This window comes from Dermacentor andersoni, chromosome 1, assembly GCF_023375885.2.
Source record: "Dermacentor andersoni chromosome 1, qqDerAnde1_hic_scaffold, whole genome shotgun sequence".
Classification (NCBI taxonomy): domain Eukaryota; kingdom Metazoa; phylum Arthropoda; class Arachnida; order Ixodida; family Ixodidae; genus Dermacentor; species Dermacentor andersoni.
The window spans coordinates 95,731,282-95,747,254 of NC_092814.1; the positions used below are offsets into that span (position 1 = coordinate 95,731,282).

The following is a 15,973-nucleotide window of genomic DNA, read 5'->3' on the forward strand; positions in this document are numbered from 1 at the left end:
GGTTGAGTTTCCTGGCGGCGTCGTGGACCTGCTCGACGGCTCAGAGTCGGGGAGCGAGTTCTTCCAAGTACACCAACTGTTTACGTCATCTCATCATCCACAATGCCACGGTATAAACGAGCGGACGAATCAAACCGTAGTCACCAGACTTAAAGGGACTGACAACCAATTTTCATGGTACCAGTTTTTTTTTTTATTGCAATGGAAATCTTACCGGTCGGAGTGTCTAATCATGAAGTGCTAACGCGGTAAACGCCGTGGAAAATTTTTTATCAGAATTTTTCGATCTCTAGTGAGGATGTAGTTCACTGGAAGCATGCTGAAAACGGTAACAGATGAGCGCGATAACGATTATGCGCCGGCATTAGTGGAAGGAAGACGACACGTGTGGCCGTAAAAAAAGAAAAAAAAAGAATTACGGGGTTTCACGTGCAAAAACCACGATCTGATTATGAGGCACGCCGTAGTGGGGGATTCCGGACATTTGGACCACCTGGGGTTCTTTAACGCGCAACTAAATCTAAGAACACGGGCGTTTGCGCATTTCGCTCCTGTCGAAATGCGGCCGCCGTGGCCGGGATTCGATTCTGCGACCTCGTGCTTAGCAGCGCAACCCCATAGCCACTAAGCAACCGCGGCGGGTACGTGTGGTTGCAGCTGTGACAAAGTATGATTTTGTTTATCAAGTCGATGTTCCTGCGTTTATGTGGTTTCCTGTCCAACTCCTTCGGTCAAAACGAAACCAATGGGATCGAAAACGAAACGACGCATTTACAGGTGATACGGAGTTCAGCATGCCGCCGTAGCCACGCGTGTGATTTTGATTTCCGAAGCATAGAATAATGCGCGAGTGTCTAATAATATACCAACTGCAAATTTTAAGCAATAATTATGCTGCACTTAGTAACAGTCGACTTACGTACAGTAATCTCATTGTAATTCCTACTTAAGTCGCGAACAGTGCACTGGATTCTATTACTATAAATCATGGTCATTTCATTCCCATCAACGTCTCGCAACACATTCTGGCCAGTTGTCGGTCCCTTTAAATGCAAGATCAATGATGAACCACAGGAGCCCTGGAACGTCGTCGATGAGTACGATAGGTCTGCTCACGAAGTTACTGTACTGTAAAAAAATTATGTGAAAAAATAAGACAGAAAAAGTATCAGTTAATTCTTAGTTCTCTATTCTGGGATTTTACCAAAATAAACTGTTTCATCGTTTTTCCATAATTTGGAAGAGTTCTTTTTTATATGGGTCTTAATGGAATATTAAGGGAGCCACTTTTGCTCCGTTAATGACTACAGCTTTCAATTAGTCATGGGATGCGGTTGTAACAGATTATACACATACAGACAAGCACTACGTGAGCCATATAGACCTCAGACTCTGCCCAGGCGGCGCTGCGGAAAAACCCGTCACCAGCGCCCCCATCGGAGCCTTGGCGCGAACTGAGTAGTGCAAGGAGAGCTGTCCGCAAGCGAACGTGCATAGGCCACAATGGACCCTTCTCTTTCGTTTGTGTTGAGGCACGGTTTCCTAAAAATCAAGGACCTGGAAAGCTTCTTCCGCCCATCCACGCCTCGGAAAGGAAGCTCAGCAGGGCGAAGTACGTGTACAATATAAAATAAAGTCTCAAGTATTATTTCGGCGTGCTGCTACTCGCAAGTACAGAGAGCATCAGGTTTGTCTATAGGCAGCATTTCAAATTGGTTCATATTGAATATGTCCTGAACACAAGACTTAAGTATCTCCTATATATTTATGTATTTTATCATAATGTTTTGTCTCGCAATTATTTACAGAGTAAATCCTTTCATAGCCTTTTCCAGGGTAGTAACAGAAAACGTTTTCCAAGGCAGCGAATAGCGTAAGTAAGCTTCCTACAGTGCATACGCGCTGCACCTTTCTTTCTCTCAGGAGCTTCAGCATCGCTCAGTACCTTAATTTGAAGTTTTCGCAGACGCTTCAAGCAACAAGCGCGCACAAATAAATGTAAATAAATGCGACATTTTTTTCTTTACACACGTGCGTTACTTCTCAATTACTCATCCAGTGCTCCTATAGCAACCTTATTGCTCACATCTGAAAAACGCAGTCGAGCAGGCTGAGCACGTTGCGAAGCGTGCTTGTTGTATCGGCGCAGGACATACAAAATACCGAAAGTAGAAATGAGCTCGCGATACAAAGATGCTCTAGAACAGGATTTTGAATTCATAAACGAACCAAAATGTTTGGTTAAGCTGACCTGCCAAATCTCTCCGTTCCACTTGTTGAGTCAAGCGGGGACGGACGTCTGTTAAAAGGTGGAGATCGATGGCACATAAGCAGGATGGTTCGCAACGTTGTTTTTTCTGTTACCAACGAAGTGGCGACTGCAGATTCTTGAGTTTTCGCTTGGTTACCACGGTCCTCCGTCAGAGCCACGCAACACAATTACAGAACAAAATTGTCGCACTTTCTCATGCGAGCCGCTGTGTTGTGGGGAATGCAAGTAATCCGATTACACAACAGGTTGAACGGCCCGTATCCAGCGCTCTCGCCTTTCCTCTTCATACGATCGCGATGGAAATCGGTAAAACTGAACGTTATTATTGCGACCTTCACGTTTATGGCAATTTGCTACACAACAGTAGCGTGGATTGCGGCGTTTCTTCGTAGCGCGCGGAGCTATCGCGGTTGCCGTCGTTTCGGCCATCAGACTGCCAGCAAGCGCTTTATGGCAGTTCAGCGGCGCGTCCGACTAGCGTAGAAATTCATAGCTCCTTGTCTGGGTGTCAAATGCGCAAAACACTCGCAATATGGACCAAAATCTAGTTAAATCGTTGTTTCGCAGTCGCTAGCTGCATAGGCAACTTAGCAAGGGAGTCGGGCTTCGCACTACTCAATTACTGCCTCTTCGCAACGGCAGGTGGCGCTAGGCGTCTTGCAAAACTCCAGAGTCTGACGTCCATACGAGGTGTGACCACAGCCCGAGACCTGGCGCCGAGGCACTCGACACTACGCGACACAACCAAGCATCCTCTCTACGAGTTCATCTAGCCATGATCTTAGTGGCGTATGACTCGTCCAGATTGCAGCTGTACATTATACAGAAACAGACCAATTGGCTCGTACATACGAGATCTGTCTGCGTATACTAGCGTGGCTGGTAAAGTTGCACACAAATGCTAATTGAGGATAGTAAAGAGACAAATCTCATTTCGCTCACAGTACTGATGCAAAGTTTCTCAATTTACTGTATGAGGAACAAGTCTGTTAAAATCAAGAAAAATTCTGTCTCTGCCCATAAGCATAAAAATTCGGTTTGAAAATAAAATAATCTCTTTCAATTGAAAGAAATTGTCCGTAGTAAAAATATACATCTTCCGTTTTTTTGCTTTGTTTTTTTACACATATTTTTACAGTGTGGTTACGCAGCTTAATTCCTACCTGATGCACGGAATTCTATCTTACCTGGCCATATTGAAGCGGCGAAGTGAAACTGTTGAGGACGCAAAGAAAACTGCGCTTAAGAACTCGTTCGCCCACCACAGTAAGATATAGAAAATTTTTCTGCCTGACCTTCAAGTCAGTGACTGGGTACTTTACGAGACACCATGGCATCCCAACAACGACAACGTTAGGGTGGCTAAACAACGTGTGGATGGAAAGTCCTTACAGGTCCTGAACCGAAACTTTCTCGAGTGGGGAGGCGGAGGGAAAGGTCTGACGACTGAAGAACGCAATGGCGTCTCAACAATCTCTCTCTCTCAGCGGGCGATGAAGTGGTGCGCGTGCTTTAGAATGAAAGTTTGTTTCGCAACATTAATTCCCAAACTTTGCGGAGAAATCCATTGGTATTCCAGTTAATATTGTGCTTCAATGCATAAAACGACGTTTTTTTTTTTTTTTTAAAAGAAAGCAAGTAGAACAATGCATTTTTACTGCAAGTTTGACAGTGCATATCTCCTAAGTGGTGTCATCCACAAAATTCTCTTCAAGTGGACATATCTTGCAGTCTCACCCGTTAGAACTTGCAAACTGCAATATGTGTCATAAGGTAATTAGTTAAAACTGATTAGTGAATTTTTGTTAGTCGATTATTCATTTCATTTTTTTTTTTTGCGAAAATAATGTCCGTCTGTTCGAGTAGACCAGCTCATGGACTAGAATTGTGCTGTCTGCCGCAGGCAGTTTTTTTTTTTTTTTAATTTGAAAACATTCGATGGAACACCCTGCATGCATCTCCCTCAGCAGCTCCACGAAATCGTCCTCTCTGCTTTTGTGCTTAAGAATATCCCATAACAATTTCCCTGTCTACGTTGTCATAGGCTCCTTTAATATCTAGAAATTCTATTGATAAAGGACTATTCTGAGGTACTGAAATCTATATGCACTAAGTTAGTACAAACCTATCCTCTAAACGTCTGCCTGCCCTGAACCCATTCTGCAGTTCCTCCAGTACGTCATTTTTCTCCACCCACTTCGACAGTTCCAATTTTATGGCTTGCATTGCCATTATATACTGTATATCACCGACGTTACTGTAACTGGCCTGTATGAGCTCGTCTTATCCTTATCACCTTTGTCTTTGTAGATGAGGTTCATCTTGCTTTCACGCTATCAAACCGGAATTTTCTTCGTTCTCACCGCTTGCTCTATGGCATTAGTCAGCAGTGCCACGCACTTAGGACCGAGGTTTTTGTTTAGCTGTATTAACGCGATAGTATTAAGGGCCTCATTTCGCAGAAAATCCGCCGTCGACGTCCCGCGTCCGGTGTCCAGCGTCGACCGTCTTCCGAACCACGCATACCCAACGCCTCTTCTATCACAAAAGTTGCTCACGCGTTGCCTTACATTCTTGACAGAATTATTCCTCGAAATTTTGAGAATGACAGCTTACAAACGAATGTCATGAAAAAAAAAAAAAAACACCGACAGCGCATACCTTTTATGTTGGACCTTCTCAGACTGAAATATTAAAAGCGCGAAACAATAACAGGAGATCGGCCCACGCAAGAGGCCGCGTTTCTATCAGAAAGCCAAGGATTTTTGAATGCTATCACGTTCCACTCTTAAAGGCTAAGCTTAAGCGTCCTACAGTTTTGGGGGATTTCATCGGGTCCTGCTGCCATAAAACAGAGAGTTTTAGTATAGCGTAAAGCAGCAAACGCAAAGAGTTAGCGTTAGCGTTGCGTGCACTACACTGCGCTATACGTAAACGCTGCTGGAGCTCTTACGTACGTACGCTATTTAGAGACTTTTAGCTTGTACGCTATTCCGGTAAACGGGAGCGGTTTGGGCGGATTACCGGATGGTTGGGGCGTAAACGTGAGCGGTGAAGCCGCCTGGTGTTGTAGAGCTCAACCAGACAAACGCATAGCTAAAACTGCAGTAACTCACCATATCCTGCTTCGCCACTCGTGCAAATTTTTGGCAGCGGCGTAATTGTGAACACGATTACGCCACTGTCGAAAATTTACGCCAGCAGCTAAGCAGAATATAGTAATTAGCTCTGTGTTTGTGTGGTTGAGCTTTGCGCCACCAGCTGGCGCCACCAATCTGGCCGCTCACGTTGACGCCCCCGCTAAACCGGAAAACCGCCCGCGCTTGCCCGAATACCGGACACGCTAAAAGTCTTTTCAGGATTTAGCGTTGAACGCTAACGCACGCAAGGGGAGCCTTACGTACGGCAAGATGGCAGCGCCAGTCGAAGTGAGAGCAGCCCGCTTCGGATCTATCGAGTCGTCTACCTGCACTGCTAGGCTCTATCCTTCCCCACTAATGCTCGTGTTCGCCTTAGATTTGTGTGATGATGCTTCGGCAGCGGCGCACAGGTGACAAATGGGCGTTGTTTGCGATATACGTCCTCGATTAGCCGGGCAGTAGGCTTAACTAGAGGGTTTGCTCACGGAGGAAGGAAACTAAGGAGAGGCCCTGACGTCACTCTTTGTGAAGCAAAAGTGAAGCCGGAATTTGGCGTTGCTCATGGCGATGCTCCGCCTTTTGGGCCACCCTCCTCTCATGTTTACATCTTTCGCGAAACCACGCCGCGCTGCGCGTGGTGTCGCGCGCGGAGCGCGCGCGCTCGCGCAACATCTGGCAGAGCACGGTGCAGGTAACACAGCGCAACAAGACACGGTGACTAACGCAAATCCGCCCACTCAGCGCCTTTGCCACGGCCCGAAACCTACTAGAGCAACACGTGTGAGCGCTCAAAACCATAACAACGCCGCCATTGTGGCCCAATAGGCGTGGCCATACAACAAAAAAATAAATAAAAAAGCAGCAAAAAAATGAGAACCTACTACGTCATTTCCGCCACACTTTTCTCCTAGCGCGCGGAGGGGTTAGGGCCTCTCCTTAGTTTCCTTCCTCCGTGGGGTTTGCTGTATCCGCCTCGAGATGGCGCCCAAGTGTATTTCGCTCGTTCGCTTGGTGTAAAGCCGCATGTGAAGCCGATGCATGTCATGTTTTCCGTGGCAACACACAGTAGTGTGGTCGGTGCTGTGGTCACAATGCGTGTGCGTTTTACCAACGACGACGATATGAACCTCGTGAGGGAGGTTTTCGCCTTGAACCCATTCGGATGGACGTCAAGGTGGGCGTCCGTTGCAAAAAATTGGAAAGAAGTGGGAAATCCGCTTTCTGGAAGCGAAATTGCCGGCGAAACGTCCCCTCCGGTATAGCTTCGACGTTGAGTGGATCTTGAGGACACGTATAACCTGCGCGGTCGCTCTCATTCCCGAAGCATGAGGGCGTCTATGTCATCCCAACTTAAAAAGTTCACGTAATATGGGTCCCACAGAACACTCGATCGCGGCATGCCAAGATTAATCGGTGTGTTTCGCGACTCTCGACAAAACAACGCTCAAACCAAACATCTACATGCGTAATTAACGCAGCGACTGTGGCTTTCGATAAGCTTGACTTAGGGACACACTTGCGGATTCGGCATTGGATAAGCTCGACATTTCGTGTGGATTTGGCTTTCCAGTACTTAGGTTTTTACATCTAGATGGCGCTGTATTTGTTTGCGTTAACGTTAACGCTTTTCTCCGTTCCGCTATTCTAAAACACTACCTTGTGCCGCGCAGTGCAGTCTTTCTTTGCGTTAGCGTTGCGTCGCACGCTAACGCTAACGCAAGGATTTTACGCTATACTAAAACTCTCTAACAGGTTATTAGGGACATTTTCTTCTGCTTCTCTTTTTCCAATTAAAGCGTTCTATGCTAAATTTTTATCTGTCAGGCGTCTTCGCAGCGTCAACGCAGCGAAGACGCACCCGACGGTCGAGCAGACGGATTCGCTGTTGGCACGGCGCGCGTCAGTGTGGCAGGCCGCTGTTGTGTCCAGCAGGTATGGTGGCTATAGTCCATGATTTTCTGACGCGCTTTCCCAACTGCGACGGGATAGACCTGCGACCACCCCGAAACAGCCAATGCCGTCCGCCAGAGCCACCTTCGGCCATCATGCAGAGTGGTCATGAAGTCGCGCCGGAAACTTGCAGCGTGGCCGACTGTAAAGATAAAAGGCGCAGGGCAGCGCGAAAATGAGAGAGCGAATACGAAGAGTATGAACTAAGTGAACGAGTAAACCACGCGTTCGGAGGAACGGCCTCTTGTCGCTTCGTTACAATATATATACATATACGCGCAACAGTGCTCTGAGACAACCAACGCGCGGATGCGCTGATTGGCTGAGCGCAGCGCAGTATACCGGTGAAATGCGTTGCAAGCGTGCGGGCAGTTCTTTAACATCGCGTAAACTGCTTTTGCCTCCTGCTGTGTCCTCCTTAATACGATACTAGAATTGCAATGCTGGCGTTAAATCCTTTACTAATAAAGTTATATAACCAATCGTGGTTAATAAGCGAACAAACTAGTATACTAATGCTCGATCATTTGGTGTCCGTGATGCTGAAAAAAACGAATAGCGAATAGCATCATCGCATCGGTTAAACCCAACGAAAATATATTTTCCAGTAAAGTAGACTACCCAGTAATGTATATATATATATATATATATATATATATATATATATATATCATCATCAGCCTAGTTACGCCCACTGCAGGGCAAAGGCCTCTCCCATACTTCTCCAACTACCCCGGTCATGTACTAATTGTGGCCATGTTGTCCCTGCAAACGTCTTAATGTCATCCGCCCACCTAACTTTCTGCGCCCCCTACTACGCTTTCCTTCCCTTGGAATCCAGTCCGTAACCCTTAATGACCATCGGTTATCTTCCCTCCTCATTAAATGTCCGGCCCATGCCCATTTCTTTTTCTTGATTTCAACTAAGATGTCATTTACCCGCGTTTGTTCCCTCACCCAATCTGCTCTTTTCTTATCCCTTAACGTTACACCTATCATTCTTCTTTCCATGGCTCGTTGCGTCGTCCTCAATTTCAGCAGAACCCTTTTCGTAAGCCTCCAGGTTTCTGCCCCGTAGGTGAGTACTGGTAAGACACAGCTGTTATACACTTTCCTCTTGAGGGATAGTGGCAACCTGCTGTTCATGATTTGAGAATGCCTGCCAAACGCACCCCAGCCCATTCTTATTCTTCTGGTTATTTCAGTCTCATGATCCGGATCCGTGGTCACTACCTGCCCTAAGTAGATGTATTCCCTTATCACTTCCAGTGCCTCGCTACCTATCGTAAACTGCTGTTCTCTTCCGAGACTGTTAAACATTACTTTAGTTTTCTGTAGATTAATTTTCAGACCCACCCTTCTGCTTTGCCTCTCCAGGTCAGTGAGCATGCATTGCAATTGGTCTCCTGAGTTACTAAGCAAGGCAATATCATCAGCGAATCGCAAGTTGCTAAGGTATTCTCCATCAACTTTTATCCCCAATTCTTCCCACTCCAGGTCTCTGAATACCTCCTGTAAACACGCTGTGAATAGCATTGGAGATATCGTATCTCCCTGTCTGACGCCTTTCTTTATTGGGATTTTGTTGCTTTCTTTGTGGAGGATTACGGTGGCTGTGGAACCGCTATAGATAGCTTCCAGTATCTTTACATATGGCTCATCTACACCCTGATTCCGTAGTGCCTCCATGACTGCTAAGGTTTCGACTGAATCAAATGCTTTTTCGTAATCAATGAAGGCTATATATAAGGGTTGGTTATATTCCGCACATTTCTCTATCACCTGATTGATAGTGTGAATATGGTCTATTGTTGAGTAGCCTTTACGGAATCCTGCCTGGTCCTTTGGTTGACAGAAGTCTAAGGTATTCCTGATTCTATTTGCGATTACCTTAGTAAATACTTTGTAGGCAACGGACAGTAAGCTGATCGGTCTATAATTTTTCAAGTCTTTGGCGTCCCCTTTCTTATGGATTAGGATTATGTTAGCGTTCTTCCAAGATTCCGGTACGTTCGAGGTCATGAGGCATTGTGTATATAGGGCGGCCAACCTTTCTAGGACAGTGTTCCCACCATCCTTCAACAAATCTGCTGTTACCTGATCCTCCCCAGCTGCCTTCCCCCTTTGCATAGCTCCCAAGGCGTTCTTTACCTCTTCCAGTGTTACTTGTGGGATTTCAAGTTCCTCTAGACTATTCTCTCTCACCTTATCGTCGTGGGTGTTACTGGTACTGTATAAATCTCTATAAAACTCTTCAGCCACTTGAACTATCTCATCCATATTAGTAACGATATTGCCGGCTTTGTCTCTTAACGCACACATCTGATTCTTGCCTATTCCTAGTTTCTTCTTTACTGCTTTTAGGCTTCCTCCGTTCCTGAGAGCCTGTTCAATTCTATCCATATTATAGTTCCTTATGTCCGCTGTCTTACGCTTGTTGATTAACTTAGAAAGTTCTGCCAGTTCTATTCTAGCTGTAGGGTTAGAGGCTTTCATACATTGGCGTTTCTTGATCAGATCTTTCGTCTCCTGCGATAGCTTACTGGTTTCCTGTTTAACGGCGTTACCACCGACTTCTATTGCGCACTCCTTAATGACGCCCATAAGATTGTCGTTCATTGCTTCAACACTATGGTCCTCTTCCTGGGTTAAAGCCGAATACCTGTTCTGTAGCTTGATCCGGAATTCCTCTAGTTTCCCTCTTACCGCTAACTCATTGATTGCTTTCTTATGTACCAGTTTCTTCCGTTCCCTCCTCAAGTCAAGGCTAATTCGAGTTCTTACCATCCTATGGTCACTGCAGCGCACCTTGCCGAGCACGTCTACATCTTGTATGATGCCAGAGTTCGCGCAGAGTATAAAGTCGATTTCATTTCTAGTCTCACCATTCGGGCTCCTCCACGTCCACTTTCGGCTAACCCGCTTGCGGAAAAAGGTATTCATTATCCGCATATTATTCTGTTCTGCAAACTCTACTAATAACTCTCCTCTGCTATTCCTAGAGCCTATGCCATATTCCCCCACTGACTTGTCTCCGGCCTGCTTCTTGCCTACCCTGGCATTGAAATCGCCCATCAGTATACTGTATTTTGTTTTGACTTTACCCATCGCCGATTCCACGTCTTCATAGAAGCTTTCGACTTCCTGGTCATCATGACTAGATGTAGGGGCGTAGACCTGTACAACCTTCATTTTGTACCTCTTATTAAGTTTCACAACAAGACATGCCACCCTCTCGTTAATGCTATAGAATTCCTGTATGTTACCAGCTATGTTCTTATTAATCAGGAATCCGACTCCTAGTTCTCGTCTCTCTGCTAAGCCCCGGTAGCACAAGACGTGCCCGCTTTTTAGCACTGTATATGCTTCTTTTGGCCTCCTAACTTCACTGAGCCCTATTATATCCCATTTACTGCCCTCTAATTCCTCCAATAGCACTGCTAGACTCGCCTCACTAGATAACGTTCTAGCGTTAAACGTTGCCAGGTTCATATTCCAATGGCGGCCTGTCCGGAGCCAGGCATTCTTAGCACCCTCTGCAGCGTCGCAGGTCTGACCGCCGCCGTGGTCAGTTGCTTCGCAGCTGCTGGGGACTGAGGGCCGGGGTTTGATTGTTGTGTTCATATAGGAGGTTGTGGCCAAGTACTGCACCAGGGAGGCCAATCCTGCTCTGGTGAGAGAGTGTGTTACCGGTTCTGGTCACCGGGATCAGGCCGCACTCCAGGCCTGTTTGTGCAATTTTCTCAACACACGGCTGTTGTTTTTTTTCTGGTATTTTCCGGTGGAGAATTGTGCGGCCCGGGATTTGAATCACGGTCCTCTTGCACGGGAGGCGGATACTGTACCGTCCCCGCAGGAGTTAAATTTAAAAATAAATTGTGGGATTTTACGTGACAAAACCACTTTCTGATTATGAGGCACGCCGTAGTGGAGGACTCCGGAAATTTCGACCACCTGGGGTTCTTTAACGTGCACCTAAATCTAAGTACACGGGTGTTTTCGCATTTCGCCCCCATTGAAATGCGGCCGCCGTGGCCGGGATCCGATCCCGCGACCTCGTGCTCAGCAGTCTAACACCATAGCCACTGAGTAACCACGGCGGGTCCCGCAGGAGTTGTACGCCTCATTTAATATACAGTGGTGCCCTATTTGATCAGTCAAGGTGGACCAATCTGAGTTCGGTTATACCGCACGGATGGCACTCGGTCAGAGAACCTGGTGTTTATGACCTGCACATGTGAGGCCATACATATTTGAAGATATATATCTTTCTTTTTTGTTATTTTAGGAGGGTTCCCGTACCGTGATAAAATAAAGGAAAAGGCATTAAAAGAAAGAAAAGAAAAGAAAGAAAAAGGGGCGAAAAAAAAGGCACATAACAGGTGATTTGAACTCGTGACCCTTCGATGTTGCCCGGAAAGATAGCTCAGTCGGTTGGTTCGTCAGGCCTCAGGCTACTTTCAAGCGCCACATCTCCTGCTACGAGCCTCACACTTACGTGGAAAGGGACTCATGTTGTCCGCGATAGTCGGTTTTTGGTTTTTGCGAGTGGTTGGAAGGCATACTTTTTTGGAAAAATGTCTGCGCGAGGAGAAGAGCGAACTCGAGCGGCTTTAGAGACTAGGAAAACTGCCATTAGATATTTAGACTTGAGGGAAAGCTTCGTTAACAAACTATAACACGGCAATCAGAACTCGAATACGACGAGAGAAATTATTGAGACGTGGAAAATATCCTTGAAACAAATATGGTTTGCGAGACAAATGCTTGTAAGTATTGAACCTCTTAAAAGATGAGGGGAAATTTGCGCTCACCGAGAGGGCATCGTCCGTACGAGACCACCACCAGGCACCTTACTGAGACGTGGAGAGCTTTGCGGCCGGAACAAAGCCTCCCGTCCCCGCCGGCCAAGAGGGGGAAACGCGCTTTCCGATCGCTCAAGGTTGCGCGGACATAGTATAACTCTAGCGTCAAGGAGAAGCTTAACCAGGTGCGATGGCGGCACGCATAGCGTGGGAAGCTAGCCGCCAGAATAACAATCTCAAGGACTGCTGCTGACGAGGGCGAAATACCTTCGTGTAATTATAATAACCCTAATAGGACTACTTTCGAAAGAAAAAAAAGGAAACGGCCCAGAGGGCTATACTACGAGAGCTATGACTGATAGTTTTCTATATATATATATATATATATATATATATATATATATATTCATCTCATCTATGGGATCGCATGCGCGCGCTGTTGCTTTGTCTCTGCGTGCAGTAGTTAAGAGAGCCAGTTTAAGGGCGGAGAAGAAGGAAGGAAAGGAAAGCAAAAACTGCAGCGCCGTGGTTTTAAAGCGCACCCGTGGTAGAGAAACGGAAGACGATATAAGCGTGCGTAGCCATGATACGCACACGACAAACTGCTGTTAAGAATGGCGAGCTGCAAGGAAAAATTGCCACCCAATTACGACTGGGGGACAAGGCGCGCATCCCCCACTCTCCGTCGTTGCAGCTAGACTGCGTTCGAAGAAGCGGGCTTTGTGCTGAAAACCGCCTCCATCCACCAGCCCCATCGCCGTTGTGACGAAACGGGTTCGACGGACGAACTATTGTGCCCGAGGTCCCCGGCGCGAACCTGATTTTGCTACGCATGAGCAAGCCGCAGCGGGACAACGAGCTACCCAGACTGTCTCCGAGCTTCCCGGAACGACTCCCCTCTGTCGTCGGCTCCAGTCCTTCGCACCTGTGTGTTTGCGTGTGTGTGGGCGTAAACGATACTGCGGAACGACGCCCCTCTGTCGTCGGCTCCAGACCTTCGCTCGCGGGAGGCGGCTAGTTTTGCGATGACGAAACGATCATTCGCTGCCTTGTATCGCCGGAGGACCGAGTGTTTAAAAACGGCTGTTGGGCGGAGGCTCGACACACTTCTCTCGTGCAGTCAGGTTGGACTGACACACTTTTCTCTTGAGCAGTCATGTTGGACTGACACTCTTTTTCTTAAGCAGTCATATTAGACTGATTTAAATTCTGTAAATAAACCCATTTTCCTCGTTCTCGATGAGAAGCAGTTCTTCCCTTCATCAACGTCCTCAGCGTGTTTAAGTTGGACGACGGCATGGGCCAGCTACCTTCGAATTCATGCCGGACTCCAATCTTGGCAACGGATCTCGAGCGATGGGATTGAGCCCCCAATCATGACAACTGGCTGACAGCGGTGAGATGGACTTTGCGACATGGTGCTGTATCTGCGGTGAGTGCTTGATTCTTGCTTTGACTCTCTAGGCTTCATTTTGTGGTTGTTCTGTTTAGAACTGTAGGGAAGCTAGATTGTTGTGTGTTAGCTAGGTTGTGTTTTCCTAGCTAGATTTAGAGAGCAGAATCAAGGCAGTAAAGCAGCAGTCATGGGGTTAAGGACACTGCTGAGAGACGAGTTGTTGATTGTTGGTGAGGAACTGGGCCTAGATGTACGCGAGGAAATGCTAAGATCAGAATTATTGCATATCATTTCCGAACAGGCCAGTGAGGAAGATATTGAAATGGGATTGGAACTTCTCAAAAAGAGAGAGAAACGGGAAAGAGAAAGAGCAGAACGGGAAAGAGAAAGAGAAGAACGGGAAAGAGAAAGAGAAGAAAGAGAAAGAGAAGAACGGGAAAGAGAAAGAGAAGAACGGGAAAGAGAAGAACGGAACAGGGAGAGAGAGGAACGCGATAAAGATCGCGAGTTAACAAAAATGCAACTTGAACTTGAAAGCAAACGTTTGGAGTTGTCTCAAGGAAGTGAAGGCGCTCTGGGACGATCAAGTGAGGCAGAATCGTACCGCATGGACAGGCTATTAAAGCCATTCGAGGTCGGGACCGACATAGGCTTGTTCCTAAGCAATTTTGAAAGGACTTGCGAGAAGATGAACTTCGGCCCGAATACATGGCCACAGCGGTTGCTGTCTATGTTGCCGTGTGAGGCGGCGGAAGTAACCGCCAGATTGAGTGCACAGGATGCATATGATTATGCAAAAGTTAAGGCGAGTCTCCTGAAGAAATACCGCCTTTCAGCCGAAGCTTTTCGGCAAAGGTTTAGGAGCACAGGCAAGAAAGATAGCGAGGGATATCCGGAGTTTGCATATAGCTTAAAGGCCAACCTAGTCGAGTGGCTTAAAAGCGCGGAAGCGTACGACAGCAGAGACATGATCATTGAATGCATGTGTCTAGAGCAGTTTTACAAAACCATCTCCCAAGCTGTGAAACTGTGGGTGCAAGACAGAGGGAATGTAAACACTGTGGAAAGGGCGGCTGAATTAGCCGAAGAGTACGCAACCCGTAGAAAGTTGAACGTCGAGGGCGGAAATTGGGACGGTTGAAATGGACCGCGGAAACCATTTCCGTTCAAAAATGGTTCGCAGACTAGACGATCGGAGCCTGTAGACGTGGAGGAAAAGCCCGCAGAAAAGAGCGAGGAGAAACTTAACGGAGAAACCGCACAAAAAGAACAGAAAAGAAAATTCGAATCTTTTAGACCAATGCGCTGTTACAAATGCCACAAACTGGGACATATAGCTGTAAACTGCGAGAAGTCTAGCGTAGCTTTCTCCTACGTGGAGGAAAAGGATGAGAATATGGAACTTTTAAGTCCATATCTTCACGACCTGCAAGTTAATGGAAAACCATGCCGAGTGCTAAGAGACAGTGCCGCCACGATGGACATTGTCCATCCGTCTTACGTGACGGTAGATGACTTCACCGGAGAAGTAGCATGGATAAAACAGGTTGTAGAAGAACACAGCGTGTGTCTGCCCATGGCCAAAGTCAAAATCAATGGACCATTCGGGGAGCTAGAGACTGAGGCTGCAGTTTCCAAATTTTTGTCACTGCAGTATCCTTACATCTTTTCGAATCGTTCGAATCAGTTACTGTGTGACAAAGGGCTCAAACTGGGAGAGGGCATAGTACAAGCATTGACCCGAGGCCAAGCTCGTAAGATCGCGGCGCTTTCGGTGGAAAATGCACACGCTCCTCCAGCGGAAGCAGAAAAGGGGATAACTTCAATACCCGAATCCGAGCTAGGCCCGAGGGACAAAAGAACAGTTGAGGAGAGCCTGCCAGCTGACCAGCTCAATGAGAGCGTAGCACTTGAGTGTCAAAGTTCTAGCCTGCAGGAAGAGCAAGCTGACGCACTCACAAGCGAGACAGGGTCGTTATTATCACCGGCCTCAAAGAACTTTGATCAGCTCTTACGTGTGGATAAAGAGTCACTGGCAGCTGAGCAAAAGAATGATCAGAGCTTAGCTAAATTACATGACACAGCTAAAGAAGGCATTGCTAGGCGCAATGTGACGATACATGAGAGAGGAGGTTTGTTGTATCGGTACTACAGAGATCGAAAGGGTAGGATTTTAGATCAGTTAGTCGTACCTACTAAGTATAGGGAGGACCTTTTGAGTCTCTGTCATGGAAATGGGTGGTCCGGCCACCTAGGCATAAACAAATCAAAGGAAAGATTGCTTATGGAATACTACTGGCCTGGCTGTTTCAAAGACGTAGAAAACTTTGTAAGATCATGCGACGCCTGCCAGCGTTCTGGTAAACCAGGAGAGACATGGAAAGCTCCACTGAAGGTAGTGCCCTTAATA

The 15,973-nt window shown here is 46.8% G+C and overlaps 1 long non-coding RNA gene across 3 annotated transcripts in view; it reads right to left on the bottom strand.

The window, feature by feature from the left end:
* Positions 1-202: 202 nt before the first annotated feature.
* LOC129380537 (uncharacterized) overlaps positions 203-15,973 on the bottom strand; it is a 73,089-nt gene continuing 57,318 nt past the window's right edge. For all 3 annotated transcript variants that reach the window (XR_011892785.1, XR_011892786.1, XR_011892783.1), the window contains 2 exons: positions 7,271-7,504; positions 203-1,128 (listed from right to left, as the gene is read on the bottom strand). This is a non-coding gene — a long non-coding RNA (uncharacterized lncRNA). The remainder of the gene's footprint in view (positions 1,129-7,270; positions 7,505-15,973) is intronic.